This window comes from Leuresthes tenuis, unplaced genomic scaffold (genome assembly GCF_036924035.1).
Source record: "Leuresthes tenuis unplaced genomic scaffold, fLeuTen1.0.hap1 SCAF_12, whole genome shotgun sequence".
Lineage (NCBI taxonomy): Eukaryota > Metazoa > Chordata > Actinopteri > Atheriniformes > Atherinopsidae > Leuresthes > Leuresthes tenuis.
In genome coordinates, this window is record NW_027325366.1 from 4,378,703 (window position 1) to 4,401,624 (window position 22,922).

A 22,922-nucleotide genomic window follows, 5' to 3' on the forward strand; every position below is an offset into this window, starting at 1 on the left:
TCCCCTCGTATTTTACTTTTACTTTTGATTATTGTTTAAATTTTTTTTCTCCATATTTACATGTCTTCTATTCTATTTTTGAAAACTTCGCGCGAGCGACGTTTTGTTTGAAAGGGACAACAGCGGCTCCGCACCACACGGCGGCAGTAACGCAGCATTTCCTTCACCCTATCGTGGAAAAAGATGAAGCAGAAGAAGGGGGCCGACAGCAGGCTGTGAACACTGCAGTGCATGCGACCATACAACCGCTCTCAGTCCGTGTTCGTCTTTCTTCAACACCAGCGACGACACGGAGGAAAACGGACATTTGCCTATGATCTGAAACAGCGGAGAAGAATTCATTATCTCCTGAAAGCCGCCCGACGTGAGTAGCCTTTTCTGTGTTATTTTGGGGCTGCAGTGGATGACATGCTAATGTGATTTGCGTTCCGGTTGTGTTTATATAATATTAGGCTGGTAATCCTCCAGATCAGCGCAGACGTCAGGACCGGCCAAAATACCATGAATGGTTAACCAAAATATGTAGTGCTGTTTACCAAAGCCTTGTGAAAAATAGCCTGCTTGTGTGCGAGGCTGCTGTAGGATTTGTGGCTGTTATTATTCCCTGTCAGCGGCGCTTGTGAAGGTCCACTCAGGAGACCGCATCGTGTCCAATTAACAGCGGCATGGTAACATTAAAGCAGTGCTAGCTGCCGCAGTGTGCGCTGTGATGTCTGCGCTCAAAACCGCTTCTGCCTTTCCACGCACGTTTTTCTCTTGTTTCTTGGCGAGGACACGGAGAGGCAAGCAGCGCGCACACAGTGCAGTGCGGGGTGAAAGTGCCTATTTTCAGACTGTTGTCACGTAGCGGCACAGCACGTCTGACGGTGTAATAACTGGGTTAGTAAAAAGCCGCTGACATTAGTCTGATTCCAGCGTTATTTGATCGAAATGATATACAGGATTAGTATGTGAAGTAGGACAGTGAATTTTCCCACTTTTCACCGGGAAGCTCTGCCAAAATGTGGGAAAAGCCGCTGGTTGCGTTCAGTGAAATCCTGTGGACATGTTTCTCTGGTATGTTACCTGGAATTCCTGATCCGTTCCTCACCTCCCAGGAAGGTGGAAGCCACTTTTCAGCTATGCTGCTCAACTCATCCATGTGGTTGGATGTTTATGCTCCTCATTGTTATCATTCAATCTTAATCAGAGCGAGATGGATACTAAGAATATTCTGTTTTTGTTCTGTTGAAAGTATTTTCAGAGTTCAGTCTCTCACACATGCAACGGCAGCAGCTGTCTGGGAAACACAGGTTACCACCACCCTGAATAAAAACGGCTCCAGAAATAGATAATAGATTGAATTTTGTGAATTTTTTAGTAGAGCGGGATTCATTCTGATTCTATTTCAGAAGGTCACGATTTGATGTTGAATCGAATCGCATCCTCCAGAATCTGCATCCAAAATCAAATCAAATCAATTGAATCTCAATTTAAAAAATTATGCTAGATTTGAAAGCAGTTCCGAAGCATCCAGAGCAGTGATTTTAGTGTCTGTGTGCAAAGACATCCGAAGTAAACTGGAAAGCACGGTCGTGTGGATATACAGTTTATAGCCGTTTATATTTATAAAGGTTTAGTTTATAAAGGCAGGGTTAAGCGTGAAGGCTTACTGCTTATAATACAGACGCTGATAGATAAAATGAAGTTGGTTTAGGACCACTCTGAAGCAGTACATGTCCTTCCAAATGAGAAATGTAAAATCCCACGTTAGATGAAATAAGAGGTCCAGAGTTTGATATCATATAGGCGTGAAGCCAGCAGTTGTGCTCTTTCTGCAGGAAAAAGTCAAACCTCTGATTATGTGATGCACAAATGCACATTTAAACCAAAGCAACATTTCTTAAAATGATATTATATAAGGTGTGTCATATGTAGGCCGAGCATACACATGTGCACTTTATAAGGATGTATGTGAGACAGATGTACAGCAGCATCTGCAGTAAATCTGGCTTTTCTTCACTATCAACAGCAGTCAATACTTTTTAAAGCAAGGCTTCCTGGAGGAAAAATAGAGCAATGGTACGACATACTTCAGTTGAAAAGTGAGCATCTCAGCAGTTTTTGTCCACTCTGCTGTAAGGTCTTCAGTCACGACGGTTGTTTTTTGTGCTTGTTCAGAATTTGCTGTTAATTTGGTAGCGTTGCTCAGCAGCTTTGCATTTGAATAAATATGCTGCTTTAAACAGATGATGTGAGCCAAGACATTTGTGGTGGTCCTGGAAGTAACTGACCTGGACTCTGCAAACCGGTCTGTGTTCCTCAGAACGTTTTAGAATCTGAAATGCACATCTTAAGCCTTCACTGATTACAGGCTGGTTGTCTTTCTAAACCTTATTCAAAGATCCCACAGCAACAGCGTGGGGCTAGCAGCATTAAAACACCCTCAGTGTGGGAGCCTGGAGAGGTGTGCAGCACGTCAGCGGAGGAATAAAAGCGTTAAAACATTTTGAAAATGCAAAACAAACTTTTTCGTCTCATCCAGGTGCTCACATTTTGTTAGAGATTTAAAGACGTTTTCCAGAGATAGATCGTTTAAAAGAAACGTTGTGCTGTGCAGCCACATTGAGCAACAACTGGGCTCCATCCATCATCTGTCCACACAAACTCGTTGCTTTTGTCTCTCGGTTTCTGCTGTTTTCCTTTGGACGTTTTTTCCAAAAAAGAATCTTCTCGCTTTTCGTTGAAGTTGACATTATCACCGCCTACTGGTTTGAATTTAATATTGCAGCATTATTTTTATTTAGTTTTTCCTTATTCTACTCCCAACACACCCTTATTAAGTGAACCTGGAGGTTGTATTTATAAGGTGACCCTACCTGGTAGATGTTTGAATGATTTGTCTTGAGTGACTCAAAGCTGGAAACAATCTACCGTAACTTGGATTATTTCACAGATCAGCAATGCAGAAGAAGAAAAAATGCTCATTTCCTGAGTTAAAGTGAGTAATTGAGGTTTTTGCAAAACCTAGTTGCTATAGTCAGCTAAAGCCAAAAAGTGCAAACACCGATCAGAGCCGAGTGGAAGGGCTGACTACACAAGACTTTGCTCTATATTTCACCAAACTGCTGCTGCTCCTACTTAGGTGACAAGTTAAAGGAGGAAGAAACGGCTTGGATCATCCACTGAGTGATCTGTGCCAAATGCACTGCTGTGTAAGAGCGCCAGCGAGCAAAGTTCACTCAGTTCTGTTACGTGAAGCTGAGATGCTGGGCTGCTCTGCGTAAGTGGACCCATGTCGCAGAAGAGAGGCTGCTGCTTCTTGTGCTAGTGAATTGTCGGTCTTCGTTTGTGCCTCTGTATTTCAAAGCCAGAGGGAACAGTGAGGGTGCTGGTCACCTTCACAGCGCGCCAAGTGCACATGGCAGCCTCTGTCATCGATCCATATGCTCTCTGCCCTGTGGGCACAGTTGCATAAACCCTGATGAATGCACCATTCCTCATCGTGGGGGATAATAAGGCCCTGTAAAAAGCTTTTCCTCTGGTTTTTCAAGCTCACGAGGGCTGATGAGGAAATATACTTGAATTAAAGGACAGGGACTCGGTGTCAGTTGTTCCTAAGAAGAGCATGGTAGGACATTATGGTCATGTACTTTACTTTCTCCGTGTCATTAGAAGTTCATTTGGGGTTTACGTGGTTGCCACAAACAGTCCCTTTGGTGAAGAGTACCTGCTTGGCTTTCTAAGAGCTGTTTGTAAGTGAAATATTTGGCTGGAATAAAATCTCTCTGGCTTCCCACTATCTGGAAACCTTTTTGCACCCCTGCAGATCGTTTTCAGAAAGGTTTCTAGAACTGCATAAACGCATCAGAACCTAGCCGTATGGTAAGACGAGTGTGAAAAAGTTGAATTAATCTTGTTTTCCTTAAGTGTGAGAGTGATTCTCTGATATCTCTTCAACAGGAGTGGAAAGGAAAAGAGGCTGCCTGTCTGCAGGGAGATAAATGCTTCTCCTGATAGCAGTGCTCTCATTACAAAGGGGTTTCCTCATCGTGAATGAACATTGTTTCACTTATTTTTAGTTGAAAAGCATTTTGAGCTCACTGCACTTCTGTGGTATTATTCATCCTGTGCACTTTTCCTGGAAAACACCAAGCATCCTGTCTGTATCCGTCTCAGTTAAGTAAGGGGCTACGCCATGGTGTTGTCAGCCCCTCTGTCCCATGTGACACTTCGCAGCATCCATACCATCCTGGCCCTTCTTTTTTGAGCTGCTTCTGTCATCTTGAGGCTTTATAACGCACAACAGCAGCAAACACTATGTTTTCTAATTAAGGTTTAAAAAAATCTCTCTGTGAAACCAAGCGCCAAGTAATTTAGATTTAGTCAGACTTCTCTCAGAGATTAATCCTGAAAACTGAGAAGCAAATCGTGTTTTTTCTGTTTGGAATAGTTTGGCCTACTTTGCGTCCTGCAGTGGGAGTGCTGTTTCTGGTGAGAACTTTTCTTTAAACTAGAAGTATTATGCACCTATTTTTGTACATGTTGACATTTGCCTGAAGTCTTAATGAAATGTTTTGATCAAATATCTAAGAGCAACATTACAAAATGTTTTCCAAAACGTTTTCCACCTTGATTTCCACCAATATTGTCATTGACCTGTTTTTTGGCAGGGGGTGACCCACTCAACTCCTCTCTGCCCGTCCCCTCCGCAGGGTCTGCGTCTTTAGAGATCGATAGTGCTCAATAACCCTTAAAACCCATTTAGAACATATGACAAAACGACTCTCTGTAATTCTTCTGTCACACATCAGCTCCATTAAAGGCTTTGCTGTTGGTGCTTTCTTTAAGCTTTCACAGGCCAGCATTAAAAACTCCTGCTTTTTAAGGGCTATTTTTCACAAACGTTAAAAGTTCTAGTTTCAGTAATGATTGTGCTGCTGATGGTGCATTCAGTGACAAATGGGAAATTACAATTTCCCACTGGTATGGCATAAAGAAGGCCTTTTAAAAATCAGGTTGTATAACATTAAACAGCATTACTGGATGTGAGCTGACTACTTGAATATACTGAAAGACTGAAAATGCTCCTCCATCAAAAGAATGCGCTCCTGAAATCAGACAAAAGTTTTAGAATTTATTTATACCTGTCAAATTTACTGTTTTCATTTTGATGGCACACAGCTAGTTTCAGTTTAAGAGAATGCTCCATTAGAAGAGTTATTTTTCAGCAAACGTACATGTTGCCCATTAATGAATCCATAAAACAGAATGTGAACAGAGACACTGCTGAGCTCTCACTTTTCTACCAACATGTCATGCTGCAGATGTTACTGATGTGACCCGTTTTATGATTTCTTTTATTTCTCAACACTACAATCATATATGAAGGTGGCAATTTTACAGAACTGCTGTGAAACATGTACAAAGAGTTTACAGGAAATAAACTGACACTGACTGAGCTGACCTGCTGTAGCCTCGGCTGAACTCGCGCTTCCCTCCTGGTCCACATTTTAAATCGGATGCTGGCTTATGTGTAATCAAACGCATCGAGAAAGACGGCAGGGGAGGTGACTGTTGTCAGATTTGTTTCTGTTTTGCCTCGATCAGAATCCATGAAAGTTCATGAATATTTGGGATATAATTGTTGATCAACATAGCTGTGAAAATCATTTTGGCTGTCGTCGTGCAGCTCTACTCCAAAGCACAGAGAATGGGATTTTCTCTGTTCTGTCTCAATATATCGACTTAATTCTGAAGGTGAAAATCAAATGCAGTTAAGCATAAATTAATAAAATGCATGTTTTGCAGGAACCACTTTAAGTAATAATTTCTTATCCAAGATCTGCTTAATAGACTTGATTAAGAGGTAATTTAGATCAAATGGAACTAATTAGCATCCAGTAATTAGCAGTAATTGCTTCTCTTTATTGTCCTGTTACCTTAATAAGTTTACAGATGGCTTTCTGTTGAAACAGAAGAATGAAGGTGAAATGTTGCTTTAGCTGCTCACACTCAACACCGGTTATGTTCATGGTTGACTGGTAATCTGAATCCATTTTGACAGGAAGCACAACTGCATCCTCACTTTGTGTCTTTCCAACATACTCGTCACTGACACACACACACACACACATTACTCTGCACTACATCTCATGTCTGATGGCAATGTTGCTGTTTTCTGATTACATTTCATTTCCACTCAGATTCGCTTCAGCCTTTGTCTGCTCGAATAGTTCTATTTGTCCCAACACGACTAAACCAACATCCTACATTTTTCTATACAGGTTTTTTTTTTCCCCCACACTGTGTCTCCACTTGGTGCTTTCATAATAAAGTATTTGTAACAGGGCAGGATTAAGTTGCTTCTATATAATCTTATTAACTAAAAAAACAGAGACTTGGCAAGTGGACGGGAAGGCGGCGTATTTCCAAGGACTGAAAAAGAACCAGCAGTTAAAGAAAGAATGTGCCTGGAGCAGCAAACTTGCCAATGAATGCAGTCAAAATATTCTGAATCTCAAACAAAAAAAAAGATCCAGTTCTAAGCAGCATCCTCTTCTTCGGTGCAGTAAGCAGTATAATCACTCGTGCGCTGCTCTGCTTTGGAGCTTGTGATGTGCTTCGACCTTTCACTGTTGGGATCAAGCTTGGATGCTCGATGGTCTTCTTGTTAGCAGCAAACACAGCCGGTTGTTTTTCATTTTTCTTTGACTGGATTTGACCGAATGCTAACTCAGTGCAGAGTGCCAGTTGGGTTTCTCGCTCAATCATCTTGTTGATGCTGTAGACTCTTTAGGCACTTCACTTTTTCACGTTTCTCCGTTTATGTTTGGTCAACCTTTCATTGTAATTTAGCATATAAAAAAGTGTTTTAATGTTTTTAATATGTAATGATTCTGAATCTTTCACATCTGCATGTTGATGTATAATACATTTGATTGTTTTCCATACCCCTACTTTTGACTGCTCTGGAGGTACCCTCTCCTTTCAAAATGATCTCACATTACGAGTCAATATGTGAACAATGAGCAGGGATGGCATGTCAAAACCTTTGACTGCTATTCTATGCATGTGTGTGAATTTGTGCAGTTTCTCACAGTGAGGGAGACTACATGTGTTTTTGTTCTCTCACACTGTGTACAGTAAACGAATGTGACCACTGGAATCAAACATGAAGTGTGACGCTGGCAATTTGACATCACGCCACAGTGGCTGATGGATGCCAGGTGAAGTAGGGTGAGGCCTTCGGTGTGGTTACCCGACTCAAAGAATGATATTTTTGTTGCCTCTCGAGCTCGACAGGATGTAGTAAAGATGTTCTGTATTGTCTGGTCACATGATCAACGAAGTAGCAAAAAAAAGAGGTTATGTGGTTCATTTAGTTTGTTTGTCATGTTTTTTGCAGGATTACACAAAAAAGTTAATGCAGTAGTTCAGTGATTGTGATCTTCAGATATACAGTCTTGGACTTTTCCTGTTCTGTAGTTTACTACCTGCAGGCAGAACCAGGCGTGCGTACGATGTAAAGCTAGACATGTGGTTTCCCAGCATGTCAGTTCGTAGCTATCTTGCTCTCTGGGTTTTCATTGCTGTTTGTATTTGAATCGTATAGAATTGTATTTCTATAAAGTTTAAAAGCTTTTGACACTGCGTTGGCATCGATACAAACATGAGATGACATCAGTGCTGACAAACTTTCAGCTTTTGCTGCTTTGTAGTTTCTTACACCTCTCTTAAGATGGGTAAAAACCTGTGCAGAAAAGGCTTCTGGGTCATATAATCATTTTTCTGTCAGTATTTTAAGAGGACTCCACCCCTCTGACTTGCATCTGGTCAGAGTTGGTCTCTCCTCGTACGAGCAGTGTGTGCCTATGTAGAGCAGTTGTATTCGGTTTCTTGGATGCGGTTCATGGCCACAGTATGAAAGATGCCAAATCATAATGCATGGTACCGTGATGTTAGCTGCCAAGCTCCATGCAGACATGCAATACCCCGGCCTCAAGGGCCTCCTATTCAGACTGCATCGTCAAAGTCCTAATGGTGTCGTTAGCTAAATTGACTCTCTTTGGTTGGTGTGGTCCTTCTGAAAACATTCCATAATTATGTCGATATTAGGTATTGGAGATAGTTTTGTCCATTGAGGTTTCAAGCATCACTCATTCGACTAGTTGTTGGCGTCACTGTAGCTGTGTCCATAGTGTTGCAATGCGCTGTGGTACCCAGAAATATCTGCACCAATGATTAAAAAAGGTTTTGTAAAGTGCTTTGTCTGTCCTAACCAGCTTTAAAAGCAGAATCAGAAAAGTACTTTTTGCGTGCTGTGCTGTAAACAGAAAGTCTGTTTCACATCTTTACCTCAAAGTAACAGGGCCACATATTACCTCGCTGTCTCACATTTCGCTGCAGCTGTCAGAAATGCTGTCCATCTGGTTCAAATTAGAACTGAAATTGATTTTTGATGACTTTTTTTTACACGAGAGGAGTTTTAAATCAATAAATCAGTCTGTCTACAACAAACTTGTAGCACATAATCGTTGCGTAGGGCTACTGTTAGTAATTGCAAGCAAACAGCAACCGTGTCGACAAACTGTTGGAAATAGTAACTGGGTGGTATATAATGTTTTATATTAGCAAAGATGGATTTGTTTGACAGTTCTGGTTGCTGTTATTAATTTGAATTGAACTGAAATGTTTCACACAGCCACTGGTAAGCAAAGAGTTGGGGGTATGAATTTATCTATGGTACACTGCACAGATATAATGATGATTTGAACAAAGCTTCAAGGCTAAGCGCCTCATCGTTCTGTTGTTGGCTGAAGCTGAAATTAGCATCTAATACAATGGTATTGGCAGTATAAGAGAAAATAAAAAGTTTTGTGTCAAAAAGAGTGTCAAAACCACTTTTTTCAAGCTTTAATATTTACTTTGTGATTTAAAAACACCCGATTTAAAGTTTATCAGCGCCGCTTATTTCTTCCTGTAGCTGTGAGACATTCTACATTAAGTGCACTTTGCATTGTAGAAGAACAAACCTAAAACCCTGAATGGTAAGATGCCTTTCACCCTGCAATCCTAAACGTAGTCAGTTTATATGGATTAGGGATGTAACGATATGGGAAACTTAATATCTCGATTACAGTGACCAAATTATCACGGTTAACGATATTATCGCTGTATTCTTAATTGCTGTACAAATGTCAGAGAAAACACATACATTGAAATGATTTCATGAAATGTTGTGATTCTTTTATCATACTAAAACATTTGAAGCCAAAATCTTATCAAAACGAAACTTTCACATTAAAGGGGCAAACAACTGGCACAGAAGGAGTTTATTTTGTAATTTGTGGGGCTGTCAAACGATTAAATTTTTCAATCTAATTAATCACAGGGTTGCTGTGAATTAATTTAGATTAATCCCATTCTTAAATATGACTGAAAAATTCACATTTTCTGTGTATTGTTGTTAGAACAGAAAGATAAATGACAAGAAGAGGATATAACATTTATTTTTTGATAACAAATGGATTTGTCATTCATGAAAAAAATATTCATGAGAAATCCAAAAGATTTTTAGAAAATCCAAAATTCTGAGCAATTTGGCAACGTAATCATTGCTCTTTCTCTTTGTAAATCCAGAATAGGTGAATGGAACTTTTTTGAGCACACGGCTCTGCAAAGTGACGCTCTTCTGTTTTCATTACGGTTAAAGCAAATGACATAAGTTCCCACTTGTTTTTTTTTTTTTTAGTATTTTAGTAATCACTGTTCCTCTTGTAGAATGCATCGAAAGTTGCCATTTTCAAAACCTCTGCGATGCCCGTGTCCTAATATTAATTAATTAATTAATTGGTCCCGGGCTATCCATTGTGTCGGTCAGCTTCTCAGATGTCGTCTTACTTAATGTAAGGGTGGTAACAAATGAATGTTTGCCGTTAATACCATACTTAAGGGCTGTAATCAACCAAAGAAATTCTTGGTCGACTGAAACCCTGAAATTTCGACTAAAAATCGACTAATCGGGAGGCGGAGAACAAACTCAAGTGTGACGGCTCTGACAGCGTTTTGCATCACGTTAATCTATGCAATATAATAGCCCATGATTGTTGAAAATACACTGATATCAGCATAAGAAGGCCGTTAAACACAAAAATGATCTTTATTAAACATCCCAGATCAAGACAAGTGCAAACGTAACAAAGCTGTGCAGTACTGCATTATGTTTGGATTATAGAGGAGGCTTAATATCCAGCGTGGTCTGTTTGTATCTGAGGGATGCTGCCATTGTTGCGGGCGGGTGCGCCTGCGGTCATAAAACGAATAAACGATCATTTGACTAAAATATTGAAATAGGTTTAATATGATCTCAATAACCTATAATATTGAAATATTACAGTTTTTAGACGATACACCATGTTTGTAGTCGAGCTGTGATATGCAAACTGTTGTTTGCAAATTTTGCATTCAACTTTCTTCCCACCATCTATTTTGTTAAAATTCTGCCACACTGCTGATGTCTTTGACATGGATGGTAGAGGAGGACTCACTGTAAATGAAACGCTCAAAATAAAAATAAATATTCGGCAAACCACCGGACGTTGAATAACGTGGACGCTCTTGAATCTGCCCGTCTCTAGTGGGTTGGAACGTATCGACCAATTAGTCGAGCAGTTGACTCGGACTTTACAGCCCTACCATACTTAAGGTCTCAATGTCAACTCACGTTTTTAACTCGCTGTTATAAATATCACCGTATGTTCTTCCTAACATTAATGAACATGTTTACATTATTTTATTTTGTGTCGGCTCCAGTCAGTGGAGCAGACAGTAGACTGCCTTCGGTTCCATTTAATTTGGAGACACTTAGCAACACAGCTGCTAACACGGCTAGCTAGTAGCTGCTAAGTGTCTCAAAACGAAAACGTCGTTGCATTTTAGGAGGATAGATACTGCTCCAAGTTTGGGAGACTTGGATGAGGCTGTTATTATATAGCCCGATAATCCAACGAGATATAATGAGATTAATTCAAACATAAACAGTAATCTTTATCGCGTACAATTTCACCGCGCTTTAGCGTAATGCCGGTAACTGTTACATCCCTAATGTGGATCAGCTGAAAATCAGACTAAGAGTGTGGTCTCTTAGAGGTAGTTCTCAGAACAGACTTTCTCTTAATGACAAAAGATAAATGTGTATTTATTAATTCTGGGTTAAAAAACCTGCACCAGCTGGTTGTTCGCTGCCATTTTTGATTTGTTTGGAGAAAATGTGAATAAGAAATGGTTAATGTCAGAGGTAAAAACCATGGAAATTCCAGTGTGTATTTTTTTGCTGTCACTTCAACTGCTGTATATTTAAATTAAATTCTATACACAAATTATAGTCATGTGTATCTTGAAAGTTTTTTTCTTTAGTATTTTTGAGTATTTATTGCTATTTCTGTATCTGCTCTATCTCTGTGCTGCTTGCAATAATGCAGATTTGTCCGAGGAGGGAAGTTTCTACAGTTTTTTTTGAGAGGATTTGATTTGCATTTGAGATAATGAAAACAACTTTTTATATCTTGTCTTTCTTGGCAAAGACTAAAATTACTTGACTCACCAGCTGTTTCCATTCTTCTGAGAAATGATGAAATACCAGTCACCACTTTTTCTCTTGTGGATTTCCACCTCAGTAGTTGTTGTCACTACAGCGATTTGGACAACACTCTAATGACAATATGTAGACAATATTAATGACTTCAAAGCAGGTAATAGAAACATGCCTTTTTCTGATTTCTATTTAGCAGACCTGTTTTTTTTTTTTGTTTTGTTTTAATGCCACAAGTTCACCCTGGAGCCATCAAACCACCAAACTTGGCCAAACACACACACTTTGTGCGGGAGCATACTTCACCAAATGACAACGTAGTGCAGTTTTGTGAAGGATGCTGCCACGAGGGTGCAGGATTTGTGCATGGCTCTGGCTTGCATGTCATTCTGTACTTTGCTCAGGGGTGCCACATCAGTGCTGCTCCACGACCAAAGTTTGGCAAACAGGAAGCTGCAGGTTGTAGCAATTATTCAAATTAAAACTGCAGCACGCTTGTGACTGCATAATATGGAATGATCTACACTTGGTGGAAGACGGTAACCTTTAAGGGAGAGGTGTTCTCAGTGTGCACAGATGGCTCCAGGTGTTCTTCAGGACAGCAAATGTAGGACCCCTATTTCTTTTTCTCTTTCAAAACGATTTGTTGTAACCTCTTCTTGCATTCTGCTCTCAGTGAAAACAGAAGAAAGGACTAATGCACATACCAGAGACAGTTATCGTCAGAGCGTGAATGTGTCATTACAGTCGATGCCATACACCCACGCATGTTAGCACCACAGAGGGCAGGACATGGCCTCCATGCAGCCACCAGGACGTTGGCCCATCATAGTTGACTGGACCTGTCGTGTTCAGAAATGCTCTTCACTGATCGATTGTTAGTGTCATGTTTGTTTTTGTTCTTTGAGCATGCATGTAAAATAATCTTTTATGTATTTTTCATTAACTGAAAAAAAGCAGTATTATAAGCTGACGTGTTGTTGCAGAGCAAAGCAACATAAAGCACTGAGTATTTGCTGATTTAATCTTTGTGTCAGACTTGGGAACGATAGTGTTCTTGCAGGGCTGAAAATGTAACGTGTCTGCTTGTGACTCCAAATGTTCTTTGTGTCTATTACTGATTTGCAATTTGTTTATTTTTGAGTCTGTCACTGGGTGGTTTAATGAAGTTGTATTGAAATGAGATACGGCTTTGAGAAGGTAAGAAAAAAAGAGCAGCTTATGTAACAGTATAGTGCAAAACCAAATGATTTGGATTGTGGATGAATCCGAATGTTTATTTATGTTCTATAACCTTTTCTGGTGGCTAGTCTGCCTGGCTGAATATTCATGCTCTCTCTGCTTTGCTTCATAGCTGCTGGCTCTGCACTGTGGCCACAAAGATGGTGACTGATGCATGAAATGGTGTTGTCTTGATACTTTGTGAGGTAGGGAAGCATTTAAGTAACAATAAAGGCTTTTACTTGTACACAGAGATCTTAGAAACTCTTCTAATTGTTGGTACTGTTCTTCTTTGTCAGACAGTTAAATCTGCATCCAGAAGTCAATGTTTCTTTATTAAGAAGTAATGAGAACCAAATTCTGACCAGTATGAGATTTTTGAGACTGATTAGCAATATATGCCAGCTGTTGCAATGAGTTGTTTTTATTTATTTTTTAGCTAGAATTAAGATAAACCTAAAATTATAACTGAGTATAACTGAGTGTGTTGCTGTGGAGCTCCTTTTAACTCGTCCTTTTTAGAAAGTTGGACATGGCGCTCATTAACCCACTCACACACACAAAGCCCGAGCTTTCATGCAGGGTGTGTGAGCTCGTGGTCTTACCCAAGGACACTGACACTGTGGCCTGAATCGAGCCACCAGCGCAGACAACACTCCTCAGTCGCTTCCGTGGAAACATCAGATTCACTGTTGGAGGCCACTGTGAGCCGAGAGATGATGTCAGGCTCCGCTGTGGCCTCTTCATGACATCATTACTTTAGAGAGAACTCCTTAGGGAGGATATTTGTCAGTTGACATCATTGCGTTCTCTTTGTGAACGAGTGCTTTTATTTTACATAACGATTAATGCGTTCAGGAATTAATGTGCAAGATTATTGGAAATTATAATCAGTGTTTATATATAATATGTGTGTATAAAAGTTTTAAACACAAAGCTATGATTAGAGAATTCTAAGAATGTTATGGAAATGGCATATGCCATGCACCAGGCTGAACTGGAATACTTTCCAGAAATATTTGACATCCTCCTCAGTCCATTTAGTACTAAGTCTGCATTCTCAGAGGATAGCCCTGCTCTGCATATTCCCCAGATGCCTACCCTCTTAAAGGAAGTATACCTGTCATTGTCTTTATGAAAGCTTTCAGATCTCCTCTGTATCAGAGCCAAAGCCACGTTGCCTCGGGGAATGGCCACGGTCACTTGCCATGTCTGTGAGAAGTCACTGTTTTTGCAGCACTCTCTTGGGCATGCTGTCTGAGCATATGCACGAGAACAGACATCTGCACAAAGGTTCACATCATCGCCGTTCAGTGAGTGCGTATCATCCCCCCAAAACATGGACTGTGTCATGATGTGACTGTACATGTTTTCACTGTGGATTAGGCTAAGCCCATCAATAATGCAGGCCACATGGAGTAGCTGTGAAAACACCCTTTTCTGGTTTTATAAGCTCTACTCTGATCCTTCACCCTAATGCTTTTATAGAATGACAGACAAAGACAATAAATCCTCTGTTTGTGAACAATGATTTGTTTTTAAACTCTAAATGACTAAAAAGAGCCTGCAGCTGGTTAAAGGAATGATGCTCTCACGTACCTTTCTCATTCACAAAGCCTTTCCTTCTTGCAGTCTTTGTTCTATGGAGTCCTTGGTGATGCATCTGTGAAAGAAAACGAGGACCAAGAGGAAGAAAAATGGAGCGCCTTTCACTGTGCTATCCTTTGGATCTTTTCTGTTTAAAGTGGTAATGATGTTCCAAAGCAGTTTGTGTTCTGGTTCAGACCCAGTGTTTGAACTAGAGCCACTTCTTTGTCTTTCACCTCCGAAGCACAGAAAAACAGTAGCAGCTGATCCAGAGGAAAGAACCACTTCCGTCAAGCTTGAGGGCCAGGGTTAAGCAGACCTATTAGACCAAGCAAAATGTCATCCCTGCGATGCTTAGAAATCAGTGTAGGGTTTACTGTGTGTAATCCAAGAGAAAACAGTATAAAAGCTGATCTTCAGCATGGATCTGAAGTCTAATCAGCAGCTGGGGAACATGAGCTCATTGTTCCTCTCCATTTTCTCATATTTAGATATCACCAGTCGGTGTTTGTGAATACATCCACAGTCCCGATCCTGCTTTTAGCTGAATTTATTAACTGTATTTATAACCATGTCTATAAACACTTTCTGGTGTTTGAATGTGATCTGAGCCTTTAGAGAGCTCAGTGTGTAGAGCCGTTCAAAGTGACACGTCTTATCCAACTTTCAGATAAAAGGCCACCGTGAGAACTGTGGAGCGTGTCCAGAGGGCCCGGGAAGATTTCAGTCCAATTTTCAGGATTAATTTGACTCCCAACTACATCGTCAGGGTCTGCTAGTTTTGTAGACTTGTTAGAAAACTGTGAAAGAAAAGGCTTCCCAGCCTCTTTCCTCTGCTGTTTTGGCTGTCAGCATTCAGAATTAGTGTTTTTCACTTTGCTTTGACTACTGGAAACCTTTTACTTCACAGTTTCATCAGCATCATTCACTCCTTAACTTGGGATAATAAACTAGCTGATATTTATTTGTTACCTTGATTGTCTTACGCCAAACAAATCTTTTGTTCATGTTCTCAATAAGAGATGATTTTCTACAGCTTTATACGTTCTTTTCCTAAACATTTGCTAAACCACGAGTGTTCAGCTTTTTTTTTTTTTTTACGAGGGATTCATCTAGCAAACAGTCCATAAATGAAAATGTATCCATGAGCTCTGGAAGCTGCACTGATCGATGGACACGAGTTTTACTGTCTGTCAGCTCAAGAGTTTTTCGAACTGACAGAGATGCTGGAGTGGAGCTGAACATGGTTCTGAGAAATGGGGGGTTGCCAGGAGCAGAGTGTAGCAGGTGCTGCCAGTCCATGGGGGCATATTTGTGTGCTCTGCTCACTCAGTGGGAACATTTTAATTTGATCCCTTTGTTTCTATAAAACAGGTCAGGATTTGCTCTACCCCTGGGCAATTTGTGTCAGAGCTTGTTCAGAAACTGTTGTAATGATGCGAGAGTGGTGTGTTGTCATCACAACGTACACTCAGTTCTAACTAAGGTGCTGTGTTTAGGCTCATTTGTATTAAATCACACACTTTGAGGCAATGGCAAGTAATAATGGGATTCATTTTCTCATAAGTGACACCATTCTGCACATAAGAATCCTTGCTTTTGTGGCCATAATTTTCTAAATGATTTCATTCTTAGAGTAAATGTGAGAACAATTAAGCAGCTCTTTCAGTTGGTGGAAATTTGTTCAGTATGCAGCCTCCTTTTGCCACAGATAATGGGAGTATTGTTTGTTGCCTGAAGTGGAAAATACACGTACATCGCAGTGGAATGTTCTGTTTCAGCTTCAGCTCATTTGCATTCCTAAACCAATTCATTGCCACCAACTCACGATGTGATTCCACAGTAGAGGAGCATGCATTCACTTAAAAGCCCCCCCCCCCTAACAGTGTGACACTAACAGTGTGATGTTTGTGTTTGAATAAGTTCGCCAGATGAGTGGCCATGCTCTCGTACCCCCTTTGGACCACCAGTCCATGCCTAATTTTCAGCCAGTTCTCTGCATTTTCACAGCTAAAGGATGATGGAGCTCCCCATCAGGACACCTGGTTCTAGGGCAGCAGCAACTTTTTGCCAATCCTGAACTCAGAATGGTTGAAATCAGGACCTGAGGGCTTGCTTATGGTGACCTAAACGGCCAGCTAAAACTCTGTAGTACAGACAGAAGTTCTAATTGAACGAGCGAGAGCTTCGAAGGACAGGGAAGAGGTGTTGGAAGTGACATGCGCAGTGATGCAGTGTTGCTCTGTGACTGCATTCTGGCCCGTGGAAAGGACAATTGGATCAGGCACTTGGTTCAGGTTGGTCAGAAAAGAATTAGACGATCAGCATGATGAGAACTGACTCTTTGTTGCTTCCTGATGTGCTGCTTGTTTTGAAGAATCTTAACTCAATGTTTGACGCCCCCTGAGTCTGAATGTTTAAAGTGACTTAATAAGTTTCAAACAGACAAATTAATATTGACTATTAGTACTCATTGTTGAGTGTATATTTGTACTTTTCATGTATTTCAGATCTCCCCTACAACCACATGCTGATGCCCAAAACAGTGTTAATGACTACTCGTATGTCCACAGTAGTCACTGTCTAATATAAAACTCTTGTTTGGGTTCAGTCTGCCAGCGTTCAGCTCTCTATATGTTTTAATGCTGTTACAATGACGGGGGGGCCCGAGCAATGGACTGAAGCAAGCTTTCACGGGCAAGTCGGCAGGTCAGAGCAAAGTTTTAGAATGAAAATGGCTTTAATTTTTTCGCCACACTAAAAGACATTTGTTTGAAAACTCTTTTAGTTTAACACTTGTCCTTCTTTGTCTATTTTTAGCCAACCAAGTGATTTTATCTGAAATGAAGAGTTTAAAAAGCCTTTTTTTTGTTTTTTTAAACATAATTTGCACATAACAGATAAGTTACGTCCACAACAGAGGACATGATTAAAAAGGTGAACTGTCTGTGGAAAGCTGGTGATTGAAGACTTGATTGTGATTATTTTGAGTAATTGTTAAGTGGGACAGACCTGTTTTCACCACTGAGAGTTTCATCTTGGGTTTTCTGAGGTGCTTTCCAAAAGCCACAGATGTCAGCTGAATAGCACATTCCCTGTTGTGCACATTAGTCAACAGTATTAGCCAGCAGTAACTCAAATGAAGCATAGAATGTAAGCGATCGGCAGTAGAGGGGGTGGGACAGCGAGCAGAGATGTGAAAACGATGAACCATCCAAAGTCATTACAGCTACATTTCCTACTAGTTAGCTTCTCAGGGGTGGGTGACTTCTCAGGGTTTAAACAGTAGCAAATAATAACAATGATACTGCATTTCTGCTCTTGTTGATCGTCCTTTCTGACCACAGTACAAGCCACACTTACACCACAAACACATCAGGAGCAATGAAGAACACTTCACCATGTGGATCCAAAGACTGACCCAGTGACTCCTGGACAATGGGGAAACTTTTTAGAAATGCAGCTGCAAACGGCAGTTGTGTTCAGTTTGAAACCACCCACTGAGTCTGCATGGAGTCCTTACATTGCACCGTGAGGCCAGGCTTGCCTTGCAGTGGAGTAGCTGTGCGTGAATGACTGCTGTGTTGTCAGCTAAGCTCAGCCTCAGCCTCTGACTGCTAATTTCACAAGTGTATTGGTAGTAAGCTCACTTTAAAGTTCACTTTAAAGACTCTTCACACTGATTTTCCTCCTTAACTTCTGTGTTGGGGCCTGTTTAGTAAAGCTGGTCATTAAAAAGAAAACATCAGCGTTGCTTTGGCATTTTCTTTCTGTTGGTATTTCATGGGTCAGTATTTCAGAGAAATCTCTCCACGGACAAACGTGCACGCCCTGTAACACGCACCTTTTCCTTCCCGTGGTGTAGAATTCACTCAGAGCAAGCAGTGATGAAAGATGTGTCTAAATTTGGGTGTTTTGCTGTAGCAGGGCAGGTGTGAATTTTCAATCGTGCTCTGTATGGTGCTGAGCTTTTCATTAGCAGCTTTTTCCCTATTACACAAAGGGGCTTAAATTTCCATCAACACCTTAAATGGCAATATGTGATTAAGCTGTTTTGTTCTCTGCTCTTCTGTCCTCCAGGGTATTGGTGATTATTGAATTAACTCTTATCCCACAGTTAGGAGCACTGGCGTGCTTCTTTATTTGTGTGTGTGTGTGTGTGTGTGTGTGTGTGTGGATGTTAATGCGAACCAGCTAAGCCTTCGTGTTTAACCTCTTTTTTTTTTTTCCTTCTAAATTCCATGATTGCAACCCAACGCCTGCATTTTGCAGAAAAGTTTTCATCTTGAATTAATTGTATTAAGTTAATTAAGAAGCCCACGGCGCTTCCCAGGGCCGCCGGCATCACCGCACGTGACCTGATCTCACTACAACACGTTGAGAAGGAGACAATGGCAGTTGCACGGGTATCAGAACCAAATGTTGAGGAATAGATCCTTCACAGAGAGGGGCCATATCAACACAGCAGCAGCGCCCTCGTTAGACAGAATTAAGGCAACTGGAGATGGGATTGCAGATATCTGAGTGGCAGTGGCAGTAGGCAGCCAGGCTGAGCCATACATCATCAGTATGTATTAGACATGGCTTAATACAATTCAAGGTTGTTCACAGGCTTCATTTGTCAAACAGTAAACTTACAAAGTTGTTTCCAGGGTCAGAAGAGGCTTGCTCAAGATGCAAGAGCGAGAAGGGCACACTGGTCATATGCTTTGGGGCTTTCTGGAGGAGAGTCTTTAACATGCTATCAGAATCGTGGAATATTAAGAGTCCCCAAAGCCACTCACAGCAATATTTGGAGTTGTTTCTCAACTTTGCAATGTGTCCACCTGGCAGGCTTCAGCTATGGCCTTCTCCACATTGATGGCCGCATACTTCTATCTTAGAAAAAGGCGACACCCCCTTCCCATAAACGATGGATGGAAGACTTGCTCTCTCATCTCAAGGTTGAACAGCAGAGACCTGTTGCTGTCAACAGGGTTCTGTCAACACTTACGAAATATGGCAACCATTCTTGAATCATATCGACTCCCAGACAACTCTCAACTAAGAGAAGGTGCTTATTTATTTATCTATTTGTGTTTTATTTCTCTTTTAATGTAATGGATGTGTGGATTGGAGTTTGTTTCCTGTTGTTATTTTTCTGAAAATTCAATGAAAATATTCAACTAAAACCAAATGTTACGTCATCCCTTTGGGAGCATTTCGGCTTTCAGCCAAATGAAAAGTGGGAACCATCTGTAAAATCTGCGGCAAAACAGTTCAAGCAAAACGAGGAAACACAGCGAATTTAAGGGCTCACCTTGCACCGCCGCCTCCTCCCGCCGCCTCCTCCTCCCGCCGCCGCCTCCTGCCACTAAAAAGTGTTATCAAATTGCCATGTCTTTTTTTTAAATGTTTAAGCACCATGTTTCAGAGGAAATATTGCAATGAGTTTAGTAACTTTAGTAATTAACAAACAAATTAGCTAGATAGATAGATTTAAAAAAACAAACAGATAATGATATGCAATAATATCGCATACCGCGATATTGAGCTGCCCTGACTCAGCGCGGGGCCCTAGGTACAACTTAAATGTAAAAAAGACGACAGGAACTGAATCTTTCAAACAGGATTCTCCTAACGGAAATATTTTTATTCATTACATGTTCGACATGATATGAAAAGGAATGGTTGTGCTCTTTGATAGATGGTGACTCATTTTGCAGCCCTGCCTGATGACCCAGATTTACACAGTGGCTGCTGTCAGGCATATTGCTCCGTTTAAATGGCAGTGGCACAGCAGGGGGCTCATGTGAAAGTGGGAGCAGCACTTGTAGTTTGTTTTGGGTTAGTGTGGCTGATTCCTCTGTGCTTCCATTTAAAAAAACCAAAAACATTCAAGGTTGTTTTCTGATTCGTTTGTCTGTGGACACGATAAGTTCAGTTAATAACTGAATAAACAATACTTAAGTGAACAATGACAGTGTTACTGCTCCACATGCACCCTTTCTTAAATGTTCTTAAAGGTTCATTTTCCCATGTGAACACAACGCAGTGTTGCATGCACAGTTGGTTGATTATGGTCACAGCTCCACTACCATCCATGTCCCAGCATGCACTGGGAATGGATTTGATGACTGCAGTATGTTCAGTTCTGCAATGCTGTGTACTTTCAGGGAATTCTGCCTCTGCTGACTTTCTCTGTAGGAGGGCATCGTACATGCTTTGAGCCTTTGAGCTACTTGAATGCTGATTTTATTTCTTTTTTTTATGAAGCTGTGGTTATGAAATAGGATTTTCATGAGAGTAGAGAGACGGTTTGGAAATGCTTTAAGTGACCATGACTTGACACGCAGTCTTTTGGGGTATATTGTCAGTCGGTTAATGATGCGTTAAGTCGTCTGAGAAAAGAATCCGAAAAATATGTGAATGAGCTTTATTGGGAATTAAGCAGCATTAATGAACACCTATACTTTGCTTTTTTCATTTTTTTTTAAAAACATTTGGAACATTGGAGCACCATGACACATATAAGTCTATCCATAAATCCATTTTCTATACCCGCTTCATCCAGCTCAGGGTGGCAGGGGGCTGGAGCCTATCCCAGCTGTCAGTGGGGGAGAGGCAGGGTGCACCATGGACCGGTCACAAGGAGAACATGCAAACTCCACATAGAAAGGCCCCCACCGTGCAGCCCTCATATAAGTCTAGCTGAATGCATGCATGCAGGCTTGATTCGAACTGCAAAATCTGGGTGTGTTAGTCTGGCTTTGAGAGCTTTGATTTCTGTAGAATTTCAGTCCTACTAACATGCTTCTGTGCATTTTAAAAGTCTGGTTTTTATCTGACTAACATGATCATTTATGACTTTTTCTTGTCTTGCATCATTCAAACTTCATATCTGTTCACCTCTGTTTTAGCTAAGTCATTTTATTTTTGATCATTTAAACCATTGTTGTGAATCAAAGCAGAGCAGTTCAGCTGTTTTCTACACTTCTACGTGACGTCTGAATCAGAGCTGCAGCAGTTTCGGTACCAGTTGGAAATTTGGAAACACTGAATAGCCCTGTCCAAACTTTTGACTTGCACTGTGATTAATCAACTGAACGTTCCTGAACATTCTCATGGTCAGATTTGATGCTTGGCTATATGGGAATGCTTTTTAATTATCGAGTGTTGGTTTGGAAATAAATTAAACTTGTAGCACATTCCTTTCTAATTATTAAGTTCATTTTAATTTATTAGACTATTTCTTTTCCATAAAACTAAAATCTTCACCCAATAAAATTCTAATGATTGTAAAAGAAAAAAGAAAAATGGTAAAGCATCTGAAAGTGTGTAATGATGTTACTGTGCTGTACAAGGCATCATAAGCATGCCATGACATTAAGATTCTGGGGTCACACATAAGGACATTTGGTTAACCTCAAAGCCACACCATTATATACAACTCTGCATTCTTTCTGTCTGCGAACTCAGGAAAAGAAACAGCACCAGTAAAAAGAGTTAGCTGGTATGAACCTAATCAAGCCCCTGTTATGATATGTTGAACTGTAAATACGACAATCTGACCTGACAATTTGTTCGTTAAGAAGACCTCTCAATATTCCCCAGAAACAAGCCTTGCATTCATCCGCCCATGTAAAGGAGGAGTGTTTAATCCCACAGGGGCGCTGTGCATCCTCACAGTTTGCTCCAGGCTTCAGAGCGGAGTGATGTAGGATCCAGTGGATGTGTCAGCAGGAAGCAATAGTGGTTTTTGGAGGAAGAGGCAGCAATAGTATTACTCACCTCTACACCAGGGATGGTGGCACGTTTCTCCTCCCAGGAGTACATGTTTAATTTCTTTGCTCTTTGTAGGTGTATGTGTGCATTTGCTGAAGAGCCTTTGCTCATATCTGTTGTGCAGAAATGCCTTTTTATGCATTTACAGAAGCAAGTGCAGTTTGAATTTATAACCCCTGAAAAATGCCTAGTGAGTTTGACTCAGCTCGTGCGTCAGGCTTCCTCCTTCTGGTCTTCTTCTCTGACACCAGTGCTGCGTCTTTCTTCCTGTAAATTTGCCACAGATGTTGTGACCCCGGTGGACAAAACAGGTTTCCCCTAATTAAATGAACAACATCTGGGCACAAGTCAGAGAAGCAGCAGAAGAGGATGTTCGTCCTGGAGGGCGATCGTCCGTAATCGAACCGTAAATAAGACGAGGCTCAGAGGATGTAGGAAGCTTGTGCAGGCAAGCGTGGGTTTCTATGTGGGAGGGAGGCCATTTCAAAAGAGTGCGCAGCAGGGCAGGGGGGAGGGGAAGAGGTGGAATCTGCCATATGGAGGAGAGAGAAAGACAAAGAGAAAAAAAAGGAAGAGAGGAGAGGAGGAAGGAGAAAATAGAGAAACTCAGCGGCTCACGTCAACTCACTTCAAGCTCCCTGCTGGCCGCAGGGATGCTGACAGCACAGTTTTGTTGACCCCACCCCCCCAAACTAGTTCCCTCACCTTTTACAGTCACTTTCCATTCCTGTAGCCCTTCTGGTGCTCTGCTCACAGTGTGTTTCCTCGTCCTCTGGCA

The 22,922-nt window shown here is 41.0% G+C and overlaps 1 protein-coding gene across 3 annotated transcripts in view; it reads left to right on the forward strand.

The window, feature by feature from the left end:
• Positions 1 to 202: 202 nt before the first annotated feature.
• adarb1b (adenosine deaminase RNA specific B1b) overlaps positions 203 to 22,922 on the forward strand; it is a 126,078-nt gene continuing 103,358 nt past the window's right edge. For all 3 annotated transcript variants that reach the window (XM_072397854.1, XM_072397856.1, XM_072397855.1), the window contains exon 1: positions 203 to 364. The gene's annotated coding sequence lies outside the window, so the exon portion shown is untranslated. The remainder of the gene's footprint in view (positions 365 to 22,922) is intronic.